Here is a 17728-nt window from a genome sequence, read left to right as displayed (position 1 = left end):
TTTTAGAATGTTGCATGAGAGAAAAAAAACAAAGACATTTATTTCTTTTTAAAACTTGTTTTTTGAAGATAGATTTTTATAAGAATAGAATTTCAATATCTTCATTTTATATTGGGAAAATGATCAATTTCTGTTTTAATTCAGAAAATTAAACATAGTCCAAATAAGTATACAGAATTGAAGCTCAGAGTAAAGCATTTTGTTTACATTTAAGGAATAAAAAATTTTAGGTAAAAAGAAATTCATTTAAAGATGATGATTAATTTAACTTATTTTATTTTTTCTTACGTTTGAAACATAATGAGGGAATAAAATGAGTTGGAGCTACTGGAGGCAGCGTACTCAAAATTATATCAACTTATTAAACGTAAACAATGATTTAACTACCAACTTTTCAAAACCCATTTTATACCTTCCTTGTGAAGTCAAAATTTTTGTTTAAACTATTTTAATTATTCTTCAAAAAAGCAATTAACAACAGAAAAAATTAAAACCTGGAGAATAATGCTATTAATTCATGATTTTTAGGAAGTTAAAATATCCTTTTTGGGTCTGAATTGACCGCTCTGCATCATTCAGACTCTTAATTTTTTTTATTCATCTTTAGTATGAATTTTCCTTCTGTTGAAAAAGTTGCAATAAAAAATACAGCCCGGGATTCATTATAAAATAATTTGTAATAAATTCAAAAGTTTATTTTCAAAATTTTTATTTAAAAAGAAGTTTTTTTTGTTATAAAGAAAAGAAAAAAAAAATATGGAATATCTCTCTTCTCCTAAAATTCAAACCAATTGAACTTTCTCTTAACTATTTTCGAATGGTAGTGGTCAGGTTATTTTGATACGCTAACCAAAAGCTCCAAGTCAGAAAACTCACTCATTATTTTTATTACTTACTATTTAATAGCTAGTTAAGAAATTGTAAATATATTTATATGCAAACATTGTGAGTAATTTCAATTGCAATTAGTATTCTATCAGTACTAAGAGAATAGTTAATAATTAAATTTCAAAATGTATTGTTTATTCCGTTATAAAATGCGGATTTCATAAGAAATTACGTTGTATCAGTTTCCTACATATAATTATTGAATTTTCGAAATAAATTACATTAAATAATTAAAAAATATGCTTTGTTTTGCATTAATTTTTTTTAAGACAATGAACTTACAGTTTATTTTTTTTACTTTAACATTAATTAAAAAATCCACTCATACTCTTAATAATATTGATAGTTTTGAATATCTTCCAGGGAGTTTTTTTTGGATAACTCTTATTTTTAATGCATAACATAATCTAAGCTTCCTCATACATCTCCCTTTAATATAATACTGCTGATAACGATTTTTATGGAATCATCTAGCGTCATCAATTATCAACCGAAAGAAAAAAGCACTAATCTTTGTTGCACAAAAAGTTAATTTTAATAATACATGTAAGTTAGTCTTCTTGTTAGTCGTATGTAATTAGCAGTAATTAGTTAATTCACTTTTTTATCCCATATTTTTTTTCTCGAAATCATTAGAGACCAAAATAATATACTTGGTAGTAAAAACTGTCTTCAATAATTTCTTAGAAAGGTTGGTTATTTGATTTTACTTATCTATGCATCACGTACAAATACTTCCTCCGCGAACAACGTTAACTTCAAAAAGCGGGCATTAGTTATTAAAATATTCAATTAAAGTTGTGTTTAACGAGCGCGAATATTATCAATTAAGAGTTTTTTAGTACTACAAGTTTAGTATGTGTTTTCATTCATCTCTAGGGCCCAATATGACCTTGCCTTTTATTATCTTCTTCATAATGTTTGCTTATTTGCATAATGAAATTTTATGACTTAATTCCCCATAGAGCGGAGACTGAAAATGCTATTATTGTTTTTATTTAATTATGCATCGAAAGATTGCCTCTCATTTTACACGAAAATCTGTTACTAAAAGGGTTTAATTTCCACCATGTAAAAAGATTAATAAAGTGAAATTTTATAACTTTTGGAATATTTTCTAATGATTTATCAGCATCGTAACGTTTTCTTTTAAATAACCTCCTGCCTATAAGAGAATTCATTATTGATAGTGATGAGAGTAATTAATTTTAGATTAGTTCTATAATCGATTAAAATGCCAATACGAAAAAAAAATCCGTAAATACCTTTGAAATATTTAAGAAAACAGAGAGTATGTTAAAGGTTGCAAATTTTAAATAATCATTCGAAGTACATAAATATCAAAAGAATCACAAAAATAAGCACCTGGAATGCACCTAAAAATAATAATAAAATTTCTAGCTAAAAACAAGGAATTTTGGGCTTTGCAATTTGCTTACAATTTTCTCTCAGTTAGCTACATTTTGAATGTCATATTTTTAGTGCCTGCGCTATACTTACAAACAATAATGCTGTCACATATAAATTGTTTGTTAAATGCACAAATATAAGCAAATATAAGAAGTAAGCATTACTTTAAGCATTAAATATTAAACATTATTTTAAGCGTTATATTAAGCATTTTTAAGCATTATTGATTTTTTTTCCTTCCTAATTCCCCCCTGTGTTAACAATTTTGGCAATTCAGGCATTTATAGGGCAGATTTGTTGGCCTCTCTTTCAGGGGCAACATATTATGTGGGCCAACGTTGCTCCCACAGTAAGGACAGATAGTACAGAGAAGGAAAGAACATCCCTGCCTTACCCGGGATTCGAACCCTGAAACTTTCTGATGCAAGGCTTCTTATTGAAGTTGTTTTGATTAAAAGAATAACAGTACTTTTTTTTTCTCCCTTGATACCGTTTATACTCCCCATTTAGCATCTTGGTGACTTTCGTTAAAATTAAAGGAGGCGTAGTCATTTAAAAGTATCTCTGATTAAATATTTACAAGCCAAGTCTTACAATTAAGGGTAAAAATCATGCGCTGCATCAGAATTTTTAAATGTTTGGGCATGCAGTGCAATGTAGCTTTTGAGTCTTAGTCACCTGCCTAAATAATGTCAACCAATTTATAGTTATAAATTGCAACACCAAGTTATTTAAGGCTTCCATTGAGATTAATGATTTTTGTCAGAATATGGTTTTATTTATTTATTTGTTTTAACAAAAGGAACTGGTAGCTGGTCAATTTCAGTGTTACATGTTGCCAACATGGCGAAAAGATGATTATGTCGTAAAAGAACGAAAGTTGAAATATTTTTTCTTAGCTTAGTTACTGATATTAATTATAATATAAAACTTCGTAGAAAAGCAAATTGGAAAAATTTTTCAAATAATTTAGTGTAATATAATTTAGAAGAATATATTTTATCTAATGTTATAGATCGTTGCTATATTTTCTTTATATGCCTAAAAACATAATTTCGTTGGATGCTGGTCTGGAATTCGTAGTCAGTGAAAATATTAACATATTAAATATAAAATAAGAAGCAAACAAGATGATTTTAAAAATTAAAAAGTTAACTCCGACTTATATCTTTTTTATTTTCATTAATAGTTTTAAACCAGATTTAATCTTCTACTGAGATATATTTATAATTAAATAAAAATACTACATTTAAACAAGAGAGCAGTTAGGTTATACTTTACAGCTTTAAATTTTTCTAACGCTATAATATACATTAAAAACGAATTAGATATTTAAAATAAATTTTTTTTTTAAATTATGGTACGTGTTTGCTCTTTGCGTAACTTGATTATTTTCATTAAATAAAGTGCTTCTAAATTTTTTTTTGTAAAAGTTAATAACAGTATATGCTATATTGAATTCTTTTAACTAGTTAAATTAAGAAATTAAAACTTCTCATGCTAAGCTGCACTTTACTAGAGAAAAAAAGAGAGGAAAAACATGAAAATGCTCCTTCTCTGCCAAAATAATTAAACATTAGAAAAGAGCTATAAAACTATGCTAAGCGTTATGCGAAAAAGTTATAAAAATATTTTTGAAAAGATGTAAATTGTCATGTGAAATAAAAGAGAATAACGCTTAGATCCCATGGGTTGCGTAAACATACGAAGTACGAGTTAAAATAGTTTTTGTAAATTAATTAGTTTTAACGAAGTATGAAAATTAGTTAAGTTTATAATTAACATTTCTCACGAAAAAAATTTTTTTTTCCAAATATTGTTTGTCTTGAAGAGGTTTTGTATAAAAATACTTTTTCAGTTTACAGTAATGACAAATGAAAAAATAATATCTTTGTTGCTCTGTCTTTCTTTTTAAAAAAAATACATTGGTTTATTTAAGAATAATAACATTTTAAACTAATAGCTAATTATTTTGAATTCTGCATTAGACATTTTGACGTGCAGGCATATTCAGCATCAACACGGAATTCTATCCAATGTAAAATTGATAATATTTCTCAAATTAATTTTAAATTAATAAAATTGTAATTCGCGTTAATCAAAAATAAATTAACCATAAACAGTAGTTCAAAATGAAATTCGAGGAAAAAGAACACATTTTTTTATAATAAATGTCTTTACACCTGATAATAAAAACAAAGTTCCTCTGCTTAAAAATGTATTATCTCTAATTCGTTAAAAAGAGCTATGTCAAGATTAATGTTCAAAGTTTGTTGTAAAATACAGAAATGAGTTCATAATTCCGGTTTAAAGACTCCATAGCCTCACTTGTACATGAATCCTCATGTCATGCGCGGGACCATACAAAATAAGCAGAAAGCTGATTTCCTCATTTTCAGTTCACCTAACTTTGAGTCATCAGATTGGAAAGTAGACACTTTATGGTTGGCTGTTTGCGACACGTGATTTTATTTCTCTTAACTTACTAAAGCGGTATTTTCTACTTCAGGAATGGTGTTGTTTGTTGTTGTTGCACGCCCCCATTGGCAAGCAGTGCTAGACCAGGTTCATGACGATATACACCCTCAAAAAATCCAACACCGTCAATGGCTCAACTGCTAAATCCTGTTTGGTGAGCCCCAGACAGGAGACGATGTGGTGAGGCGAACCCTGGTCTGAATAACAGTTGGTACAAATTTCAAAGTTCTTGGATCCTTCCGAAATTTTCATTGATTTAAGGTGACCACTTCGAAAGCGGGCAAGAAAAGTATGCTCCTGTCTATTGAAACCTTGGGCCAGGGTGCCTCCAGGTCGAAAACACTGATATCATGGATGCTTTGGGGAGACATTCCAAGTGGTCTTGTTTTTGTGTTTTATTTTTGAGAAGATTTCCAAAAAGGTGAGGGGTGCCGTCGGCACAGAGGCCTCAAAAGCACCAGCTTTAGCCTAAGTGTCCGCAATCTCGTTTCCTTCAAGATCGACGTGGGAGGAATGGTGTAACAGCAATGGTGTAACAGGTAATGGTGTTTTCAGGTTGGTGCTTTCTGTTAGGTGCTTTCAGGAGTATATTCTCAGGGTGTCACTACTTTTTACCGTAAAATCTGTTTTCATAGAAGCAAGTTGCGGAACAAAAAAGGAGCTGATACCCCATAATTTTTGTAGCAATAATTACCAAAAAATAACTATATTACTGGAATTAAATAAATATTAATATAAAAATTACAGTATAATATTTTACGGTGAAATCAGATTTTACGGATGATGCACCTAAATTGCCAGTATTTTATACAGTAATTTGACAAGGAATTTTTTACCGTGAATACTCATGTAATAAGGCTTAGTAAGTGACCAGATTGAATATTTTGATCCAGCAGTTAATCTTGATGAGTACCGTTATTATGACTGTATAATTAATTTACCGATTTCGAATAATGTAGTATTGCTCTTGCTGCATAAATCATGAGATACTATAGCTTACAGTATTTAAATTGTTGTTAAAAAATGGCGGTACATTTTCTATTCAATCCTATTACAAAAGTTCATAGTGCATTTTAATTCTATTCTGAAGTACTGAGGAAACAATTTAAACTAAAAGTAGTACAAAATATTAATATAACAGAGATTTTATACATTTAATCTTCTTATTAAATTGCGTTATTTTAAAGTCATAATAAAGAACACGTCATGTTCATTGAAGCAATTAACGATAATTATACGAAGCATTAAATCGTGAGTTCGAGATTATCTTGAATTTCTCGATGGCATTCTGGATAAGAATATTTAATTCAAATTCAGAAGTATTCATATTCATGAAGTGGAAATCTGATCATTTCAAGCCTTTCTTTGTTTCATCTTCAAAGCAAAGTTTATTGTGTACTCATTCAAACCACATTCCAAATTCTTCTTTCGCCTTCCAAGCAAACGATTTTGAAGTCATTTAATCCACAGTTCGAATACCATTGAACTCATTTTCTCCGTGAGAAAGCCGAAAAGATTCCGAAGAATTTTAAAATATCGTAATCGAAAATCGATGACACAAAGCGAAAGAATATTCTCGCTAACTTTCTTATTAAAGAAAAGCTCTTTCCTCGCCGAATATATAATTATTGGAAACTACAGAAGATCCCGTCGACAGTATCTTTTGTTACCTATACTGAATATATTTTCCCTGCAACTTTTCTCTCACTCTTGGCGTTCACAGAAACAATCAAAACAAGAATACACTGTTGCCAACTAACAGATTTAACAATGCATTTTGAATGTGATATCGAAAAGCGTTATCGTTTGGTGTCACTTAGTTGCTGGGAATGTGAATAGATTCTTTGCCGCCATTTCGAATTTAATTTGAGATTTACGTTAATGTACTCGGTTGTTGAGGAAACATTCAATGCGTGACTCTAAAATATTTCAAGGCATCACAGGTTCGCATTCCTTTCGAAATAAAGAAAATTACTAATAAAAAAAAATAAATGCACAACAGCTTATACTTTCAAAAACATTTTTAAGCTTCCGGAATTTCTTTAGAAGGAATTCCACCAATATCTCTCGTTTTGTAGCAAAATCAATTTTTTCGAAAATACAATTTAATGCTTACGGATAAGATCCAGATATTATATATATATATANGGGGATGAGATTTCAGCTTCACCATCGATTACTAAATAAAAGCTTGTGCACGCAACATGGCCTCATTATTTCTGTTTTCTTGGCTAATAAATCCACCAAAATATCGGGGTTGTTGTCCTGATATTATATTATTCCGGATATTATATATATATATATATATATCGTTAATTCATATTTTACTCTATTTTACTTAGGTGCATAACTTTTCGATCTCAAACCCAGGCACTTTTTTGATTTAAATTTTAAAAGAATTTTAATTTTACTATTATTTCTTAAAACTTGTCTTAAGAAAATGATAAATGTGCGTTATAAAATGATAAAATAAGTAAGTTCAAGGTGATTATAGAGGACTTGGCATTGACATTTTCTCATTTTTCACAATTCTCTTAAATAAGTCATCAATATATAGGCCCACGTTATTAGTGATATTACCTTTTAGATTTCAGATTTACTGTTTACTAAGAAAAGGTAAAATACCAGTTACTTACATATTAACTAGAATATTTGATTCATACATATTTACGTGTAAGGTATGTATAACGGCAATTTAATATATTCCCCAGTTCCCATATTTTAAGACTGTTTTGTTTAATATGTTTCTCATTTTTTTTTGTATATTTCTCACTAAACTGAGCAAGAACACAGGTTTTCATATAATTTAAGTAGCTTTGACATCCATTAATACATGAAATTTATGAGATAGAAGTTTTTACCACTTCCTCAATGCTGTTTTCTCTGCCCAAAGATAAGTTTCTTCGAGAAATTTTTGTATCCTGCATGATATATCGAGGCGATAGTCCAATTCTACTTGTAGCAAGTCCGTAAGATTTCTAAGTTCATGTGAAATTTTTAACTTCACTAAAATGTTACAGAATATAAAGTTGAATACATTCACATGAATAACGCACAAAAACTGTTCGTACTTTTTGTATTGTAAAATTTACTTATTTTTAATGTGTGCTAAGTAGGAGGAACTTATTTAGTTTTCTTACGATAGTAATCACTACGTCAGTACAACTAAAAAAATGAGACGCCCAGCTTATTTCAAGATTGGAGAATAAATGTTTGACATATTTAGATCTAAAAATTTCAAGATGATTTTATCAGTAAATATAGGGTATTTTAAAAAATCACATATTTAATTAATAATTACATAATTTGTAAAAAATTAAATTTGAAATTGAGCTGGTCTTAAATATATATTTTTTTATAGAGAACCATTATAGCAAAGCTACAAGGACTATTCAAATAAAAATAGTTTCCAATTCCTTTCTGATAGGTACGGTTAAATAATATTTTGCATATCAAATACTGATGAGTCGTTCCTTCACCTTAGCGTTGAGAGGCAGTAAAAAGAATTAAAGCTCAAATATTCTTGCTGCTATCGTTTAAAAATTCTGTTCCATTAAAGCCGAAGTGCACATAGAAAAAAAAACCACTCTCTGAGCCAACGACTTCTTGATTCTTAGCCAATCCTCATTTCCATATTCTGAGAAACGATGTGATCATTCTTTCTTTTCCTCCCTTCACTTCGGTTCGCATTCCAAAATTCAATTTAGTGTCCGAAAAAGAAAGAAAAAAATAAAGCAGACGATAAAACTTTGGATGTCAAAAAGAATAAAAAAAAATAATCAATAAGTGTTATAATGTGAGCAAAAGCGAACAGCTTCACGGCTTGAATCTTGAAACAAAAGCGAACTTTGAAAACTGAACCTTTGATAGAGATTAATGATTCCAATTCATCGTTTTATTCCTCTTATTTTGTTCCAAAACAAATAAAACAAAGAGAAGGGTTTTATAAACATCATTTTTTTTCATGCAAATAAGCTTCTGATCCGATTAAAGACCAGAGATTAACGCACGAACGTATTCAATGAAAATCTCTAAAATAATTAATGATAACAGGTTTCAGCTATTTACATAAACATTAAAAAACTTATATGCATTTGTAATAGCAAAAAATAAAGCAAAGAATACCAAAAGAAATTGGCGAAAAATATTTCAAAAGTTATGAATAGAATATTAAAGCGTGTGTTTTAACTGCAATATGAAAAAGGAGAGTTACAAAACTTGCCTGACATTGAAGTAAGACAAATCTCTCATCTTAAATTAGGAAAAATTCTCTTTAAATATCGAAGTCTGTTGGAGTGGGCGTTTATAACAAAATATTTTTAAAATAATGTGATGGTATATTTAAGTTAAAGGTAAATTTGAAATTAAATAAAATATTACGAAATAAAGTAGATTGTTTCAATGTTCAGTTTAAATTCTATAAAAGGTACGACTTACTTAGCCTTAGAATAGAAATAGTTTATAATATTTAAAAAAAATCTCTTGAATTTATGTTATATATTGTGGAATTTTAAACAGAAATTAAAACAAATATTTACATCAGCATTTTGGATGCATTTAATTGAGTAGATAACAGTAGTAAAACAAGAAACTCGATTTTTTTTCCTTTGAATAACAGCTGATAGACGAATTAAATGGTCTAGTAAAATAAGAAGTTAAGCAAAGCATCCTAATACATTGCATTATATTATGTAATCAGCCGACTATGTGGCCGAGTGGTTAGCGTGCCTGACTGCGGAGCCGATGGTTGCGGGTTCGAATCCCGATCAAGGGAATGGATGTTTCTTTCTCTCTGTGTTCTCTACGTCCTTTCTCCTTTGTGTGTGATTGTGTGAATGTGACCCGCCCTATAAACGGGTTTGTGGTTGTGTGAAATGGGCGGCGCTGCTCCATGGCCGTGGCTTCGCCACAGGTGCCCACTGGGTAACGAAAAGAGAGTAGCAGTTCTAGCACTCCTGGCCAATGGGACAATACATCCCAAGTGCCCGCCATTAAAAAAATATTATGTAATCATTACTAATATTTTATTTTACGGTTTAAGAAGCAAATCTATAAATACATATTTATTTAGAGTGAGAAAACCCTCTCCTTACTTTCTTCGGTGTAATTGCATATTGTAATTCTGATAATTTTAATTTGCATTTCATGTAGCACACTTTCATAAATTTATAACAGAATAAGATAAAATTATAGTGATTGGCACGGTAATTTTTAAACTTTCAATGTAATTTAATCAGTACTTTGTTGCAGAGAAATGTCATTAATTTTTTTAAGACCAGTTTTGTATTTTTTCTTCGTAAGTTAAGTTTAATGATATTTCTGCATTAGTGTTTCATACACTCATGTCACTTACTCCCAGCATGTTACTTATTTTAAATTTTAAATGTTCATTAGATGTTCATTCACGTTTTCCTTAAATTTTAATCTCTATTTTGGTATTACGTTTTCTTTCTTTTAATAAAATATGTTATTCATAATTTAAAAATTATGAAAAATATGAGTCTATTGCATTTATTTCTTTTTAGTTATGAAGCAGATACATAGCATCGTAGTCATTTTATCAATTTAAAATACAATTCTCGTGAGAAAATATTAAATTTGTTTGGATGTTAACGTCGCACTAAAACTACACTAACGACCTATTGGCAAAAGTCTGTAATTCATGATCAATAATGATACATGCAAAAGCAATACTGGCACATGTACATACTACCCTATCACAATTTAGATTGGAATGCAGATCATGGCTTTAAGCACATAGTCTCAGCACCAGTACCCCATTTCGCTTTCTCTTCATTTACGCGAGGTATGACAACAGGCATTTGACGCCAGAAAGAAAGTCCGATTTTTCCTCTGTAATTCTCCTAGCCTACTTTCAAGCAGCATTCGGGCAACTTCGAGCCAGGACGAAAATCAGACTAGTTGGCAAATACTACTTGGGACGACTTAGGACTGCAATTGGCAGTAGTGCCTTGAAAGAAGAAGACAGAGAAGTTAAAGTTTATTTGAAAAATTTTTTAGATAATGGTTAAGGGGGGTTCCGAACCAATAAAACACGATCTGAGAAAGTACTGAATGGATAAACTCCCATCCTTTGGCAGGGTGAAATGAACCTTGATCGGAGATGTGGTATGTAGAGAGGCAAATTGGAATTATCTCAAGGCTAACAATTCATTTCACTAAGAAAATTATATTCTTTATGTGCCTAAATGTACTGATATTTTTTAACATAAATGTGGAAATTTAAGTTAAACTGATTTAATCGCATTTATATCTAAGTTGTTTTTTTTAAATTGCTTAGCGATATTAAAAGGCGTGTATAGAAATTATGACAAATAAGCTCTTGGGAATTTTTGTTTGGAGATTATTTGTTTAATACTATTCTATTAGACTGGTTTAAAATATGAAAAATAGAAAAAAAAATCTAAACATTAAGAAAAAAATTTAAAATAAATAATTTCAAGAAATAAAAACAAATACAAATGTGATTCCGAAAACCATTTTTCCCAAACCAAGTTTTTCGAAGATTTAATTTTACACATCAATGAGTAAGAGAATTTTCTTCAAAATTGCATTTTCTATATTCAAAATAGTAGCCGCAGAACCTGTCAACTTTGTAAAATTTGTTTTATGTATTTCCTTTCGAAAATTTCAATTTTATAGCCGGAAGGGCTTTAGAAAATCCTCCGATAAATACAGATTGATAAAAGTTTAGTTCATTTAATAACTTAAAAGGAATAAGATTTTAAACTTGTACACGGTTCAATTTTATTCAATTATTCTATTGTCGATCACAACGAAACTTCTTTGAATCTTTAAATTTGGAAAATAGGCAATGCAAAAAGAAGCAACGCACAATGTGTCGAGAAAGTTTTAAATCTCATTTCCACCAATGGTTTAAAATTTATTTCTTTTGATGAAATTAAAACTCTTTAAAATCTTTACTACATTATTAGCTGGCTATGTTTGAATCACTATAGTCTGAAAATGTTTATAATTTTTCTTTCTAGATTTTAATGGCGTTTAAAAGACAACTTAAGCGAAAAATTCAAAGTTCCATGGAGAATAAACATAAAGAGAAAAAGAAAACATTAAAAACAAGAGAAAAGCAACTGCAGCGCTAGTTTATGAATCCAAAAGGACCCTGGCCACCCATTTGTGGTCAACGAGATCTATGCAATATCTATGATCAGCACTATCTATGAACCGTCTCAGATTACACAGATTGTAGATAAGACTTGAAACTATGCGGATACAGGGCAAGTGTTTTGGGAGACAGTCATGGCCTATGGCGACCCGTATTTCAGTCACCATTTTACAGGGTCTTTATAATTAAAGTTCAACTTTGAAATGGCTATAAAAATAAAACTACCCGACCAAATGTCATCAAACTTGGTAAATGTCTAGAAGAGGTCATGGGATTTTAGTTCCCGCAACAAAAAAAAAAAAAAATTCAAAAATTTACCACCAGCGGAGAATGGCGCTGTATGCAATAGTGTTAAACAAATGTGAAATATGTAAATTTGTTTTACACGGTTTTTATCGTAAATTTGCCGTAAACCTTGAGGTGTCATTGGACCTCGGCGTTTTCCTCTTACAATACGGAACTTTTGTAAAGCCCTCCGTTCATTGCTGTCGCATTCATAGTAACATTTCACGAGCAAACCACGGTCTTGCATGGTAACAGACATTGTCGACTCAGAACACTGACAGCTCAGACAAGGCGCCTCACTTTTATAACTGCAAAGTCACATGACGTGTAAAACAAATTTGCATATTTCGCATTTGCTTAACACTATTGCATACAGCGCCATTCTCCGCTGGTGGTGAATTTTTTACTTTTTTTTTTTTTTTGTGGGAACTAAAATCCCAGGACTTTTTACAGACATTTACCAAGTTTGATGACATTTGGTCGGGTAGTTTTATTTTTATAGCCATTTAAAAATGGAACTTTAATTATAAAGACCCTGTATGTCTGGGCAATTTTGAGCCTAGAGATAATAGGGAGATTTTGCACGTTTACTTTAGCTTCAGTACGTACCCGTACTTAAGATTTGAATCAACTGCTCATGCTCTCGTGTATTTAGATGCTACGTTATCTCTACGTTGTGCTGCCGTGATTAACACTACAAAAGCAAAACTACAAGCACGTTGTTTATAGCTGTTAAATGTTGTTTCCTGTTTAAGCCTACCTTCGAACTTCCATGGACATGGAATGCGAATTCGAAGAAATATATTGATGAAATTTAGAAATGAATCGTGGGATATTATAACAGGTAGTTGAACGAAGAGATCGTCTGCGCCCATTGTAAATTTTTGTTTTGATTTAGTAGTCAAAGTAAAAATGATATTCCACTATGTTAGCGTTTTTAATTTACAGATTGCTGCGAAATTTCTTATCTTCATTTTGATATTTTTTCACGGGTGTATGCGCATTTCAGCCGAGTCGACGCATGCGCAATTATTTAAAATCTTAATTACGGGAACTTACGAAAACTAACGAAAATTTTGCTAAATCTTCTTAATTTGTCTTTTTAATATTTTAGAATTGTTCTAAGAGTGCGGTTCGTTTTGAACTCCTCAAGCATGGTATTTTTGACAGTTTGTTTTAATGTTCCAAGATGTTTGCTAAATCGAAGCGTTCTTTTTCATCAGCAAATCGACAATTTCATTGCCATGGATTCAACAATACCCAAGGATACATCGTAAAACAATGTTCTTTCCCCTGACAGATAAGTTTTGTATTATCCTCCAATATTCAAGGACCACAAAGGGCATATAATTCGAGTTTGACAACTGAGAATACAATGCACCTAAAAAATCCATAAGCATAACAAATTTGGACAACATATTCAACAGGAAGCCATACTGAGGAGGAAACTTAAATCGCATTTCGCCTCCATAATTAATTTAAAATTTAAAATACGTGAAAAGTGAGCTCATGTAATCCTTGATTAGGCCATGAAGTTTCAATTGCTGAAGGAAATTAAAATATCAAAATGCAAACAAATTATAGGGAGAGAACTTCTTCATTCCGTAATCCTAAGTTATCTACTCATAAATTGTTTTTTCATTTTGATAATTTGAAAATTTATTTTTAGTCTTTTAAACTTCATGGTTTACACTAGCATCGCCTGAATTTACTTTTTCGTGACTTTAAATTTTAAATTAATTATGGAGAAGGAATAGAATTTGCGATGAAAAGTTTTTCGCGAGGTATAGCGTCCTTATAATTGGCAGGTCAGCTGAGAAGGATCAATCTTCATTGTCAACACTTCCCCATCAATTATAGTTGCAGAAATGCCAGCTGGAGTTTCAAATAAAATGTATATTTTTATTATTATTATATAATAATAATAATTACTGAAACGCATTTTTATTTAAAGGGAAATATTCACTGGATACTCAGGAGATGTACAGAAAAAAAGAAGTAAAATTCTGAAAATTACATCCAAACTTTTAGACATTAATCTTTTTTCCTGCTCTGAAACAGATGGATATATTTTATTAGGGAGAATTTGAACCTCTGAAGGAAATGTTATTTATTCAATTATAATCGGTAAAAATTATATTTAGTCAAACACTCAATTTTCAGCACAGGTACTCGAACAGCGATCGAAACCATGGCAGACTTGGCCTTTATCCACTACACGAATAAATGGCTACTTACCGATGAAATAAATAACAAATTGGCACATGAAAAAAGCTTTTATGACAACCTGAACTTTACCACTAAATTACGAAAACCGAAAGCTAAAAGACATAAACAAAATTATTTATTGATAATCACAAGAGTAATTTCAAATAAAATATTTAATTATTTTTATAAAACTCGATGCAAATTATTTATGAATTGTTGAATTAAATACTAATTTTTATAATTACTTGTAACAAAATTTTATCATTAAAAAATATTCACTAGTAGCAAAAATAAAGTTATTATAATTTCAATATATATATTTATATTTATATGTTTATTCAAATTAGACCTTTCAAAGTATAAATTTTCGCAATGGTAAAAATAAATTGTCTTTCTTCGTTTAGGTCATTTGTTACAATGATATGATAATAATATACATTTTTATCACTAAAAGAATCATCGGGCACCGCAAAAATAATTTTCGCAAGCTTTGATTTTTATAAAAGAAAAATACCTTCATTATACAACAAGGCGGTGAAATTCAGATGAAAAATGCAGGGAGTAGAATACATATTTGCATTTTTTTTCTTCAAAACTGGCTACATTTCTTTTACTTTAGATAGTAAGAAAAAAAAAGGAAATCTCGTATTCAAACTTTTTTGGAATCAAACGAGATTGGTAAAAATGATAATGAAATTCAAAAGCAATGCAACTCTTAAAAAATATAAATTCATGTATAAAACATCAGAGGTATCATAAGAAAAAGAACATTCTTTTTTTTTTCGCTTTGCATCTTTCGAGTTTTTGGCAGAAAACTGGTCGAAAAGATTTTTATATCTTTCAACTTCAAAGATTGTTAGGCGGCTTTAAATGGTCCGTAACTGCAATTTTGTTCGAGAAAGGAACCAGTAAAGGGACATTCAAAAGGAATAAAATATGAAAGTTTATTTTTTCCCCAGGATATCCAAACTGGACTTTTGATTACAGTAAAAGAGAGCAATTGATGTTATTATTCATTTATTTTCACTGGTTTAAATGTATAACTTTAAAAATGCAATAACCTAAATCTACTGAATTCGTCTGATATAATATTATAATCTTAAATTTTCTTGCAGAGAGTCTCTATTTATAATAGTTTTGGAAAAGGTAATAAGTAGAAGCTAAAAATTATTATTTTAATTTTGTTTAGGCGAAAAAACTGCATTATTTGTTATTTAACTAATACTTTGTTATTATCTTTGTTTTATTTTATTTTTTCCTTACTCTATAAATGTTAATTTTACATATAATTTTAATATTTATAAAAAATATTCTTAAAAGAAATGAATGGACATATGTTTGAATATATACATCGAGAAAAAAAAGTATGATCAAAACTGTGGGAACACCAAAAAGCTTCGAAATTATTACCGATGGTTATGAATCTGGTAAAATTTAAAATAAAATATGTTTGTATAATGTGTGATAAAGTTTGGTAAGTGCGGTAAAATGAGATAATTTTATGGTGATGCTTTAGTGTATGCCACAAAGGTCAATTATTCGGTAAAATCTCATTTTCAGCTTTGTATTTATTACTAAATGTGTGGTAATAAGAACTAAGTTTGAATACCCGAATTTCGGTAAATCGTTAACATACAAATAAAATAATTATCAACTGAATGACTTAAATATCGTATACTTAATCATTAAGATATTCTTTTTACCAGAAATGCAGTAGCCATATAGTACTATCTCCGTGATGCCATGAGAAGTTTCTTCTATGTAAGTTATTGCTCAAATATGTAAGTTTTCAATTGCGTAAATATCTAAGTTTTGGTATACTACATAGAGAAAAAAGACTCTGGTAAAATTACCGTGCTGTATGGAAATGATATTTTTGGTAGAGGAAACTATAATTTCCACAATGAAACGAAAGTACAGGTATAGGGTATTTAAAACATTCACTTGGTAATTTTTTCCAAACATATGGTAAAGATTCACAGAAAATTCAAATTTCCAAAATTATAGTTTTAATTACCGAACATTTAGGGAAAAATTTTAAACTAAAAATCAAATTTAATCAAATAAATGATTTTTATCCCTTGATAATGAAATAATAATGAAATTATCAAATTTTGCCTTACTTACGAATTTTTATCACATGTTGTAACACTCTATTTTATAGTTAATTTAACAACAATCATTACCAAAGCTCTCCAGAAAAATTTACTTAGCTTTTTGGTGTTCCCATAGAGCCAGACACATGGTAACTTTAACCATATTCTGGTAGTTTTGACCATACCTGTTTACTCAAGGTATAAACTGAAAATACTAAATCCGTTTAGGATAACTTTTAGATATTGAGTATGCTGGAGACAATTATTATTTTTGTTAGTTCAATACTAATGCATTACTACATTACTATTATTTCATGAATATTACTTTCATAATTATTTTCATGCGTTTTGAGTTCTCCTCTATAATTTTTATATTTCTTTTTTTTCAATGTTAAAGATATCAATGTTTATTCAATGTTTAAGATTTATGAGCAGTTGGAAACGGCTCGTAATTTTTGCAACTCCTTTTACTTAAAATAAATAAAAATTCTAGTCTAGGCATTTTTGGAAATATTCGAATTCAAGTATTTATGGAGTATTGCATGGAGTATTCGAACTCAAATTTTTATTAGAATGAAAAATAGGGAAAGAAAAAAATTATTGTTTTCTTTTCCTTGTGTTTATGAATACATAAAACACGTAGGTTCTTTATTTTTATCAAATAAAATTCGCACTATATTTATGGCCACATTTAGTTTTTCTGAGTTATAAGCAAATGAACTAAACTACGGTATTATTTAAAAAAATTATTTACACTTTCGCCAATTATGGTTTCGCCTTACAAGACAATTTTGCTTCGGAATTTTAATATTTTTAATATTTGTTTTGCAATATCCTAAAGTTTTTTTTTTATTTTTAATCTTTTATTTTTTTTCAACATGTATACATATAATTAAGTCATGTGCATGTAATTTATCCAATGTTTCTGGCTATTGATATTGTATTATTTTTATCAATTATGCAATGACTTTTTTTAATTTGCATTTGTTTTTTTATTGAGATGTTTCTTATTGAGATGAAGAAATCAAAGTTGTGTTAGTCATTTTTAAGGTTGTCCAAGTAATATAATCAAATTTCTAAAACTATTAGCAGTAGCTAAAATAAAACACCTGAAATGTAAAAAAAAAAAGAAAAACTCTAATTAATCTTTCTTTTAAACTTTGTGTAAGAGTACAAAAAAAGTAAGAAACACGCAAAATATGACAGATGGAGGGTT

General features: G+C 29.4%; 1 protein-coding gene across 2 annotated transcripts in view; it reads right to left on the bottom strand.

Annotated features, from left to right (window-relative positions):
- LOC107436142 (protein turtle homolog B) overlaps window positions 1-17728 on the bottom strand; it is a 409568-nt gene that overhangs the window by 15192 nt on the left and 376648 nt on the right. The gene's annotated exons all lie outside the window — the stretch shown is intronic.

Source organism: Parasteatoda tepidariorum, chromosome 1 (genome assembly GCF_043381705.1).
Source record: "Parasteatoda tepidariorum isolate YZ-2023 chromosome 1, CAS_Ptep_4.0, whole genome shotgun sequence".
Lineage (NCBI taxonomy): Eukaryota > Metazoa > Arthropoda > Arachnida > Araneae > Theridiidae > Parasteatoda > Parasteatoda tepidariorum.
Note: the sequence above shows the minus strand (reverse complement) of the source record. Positions and strands in the feature narration are given on the sequence as shown.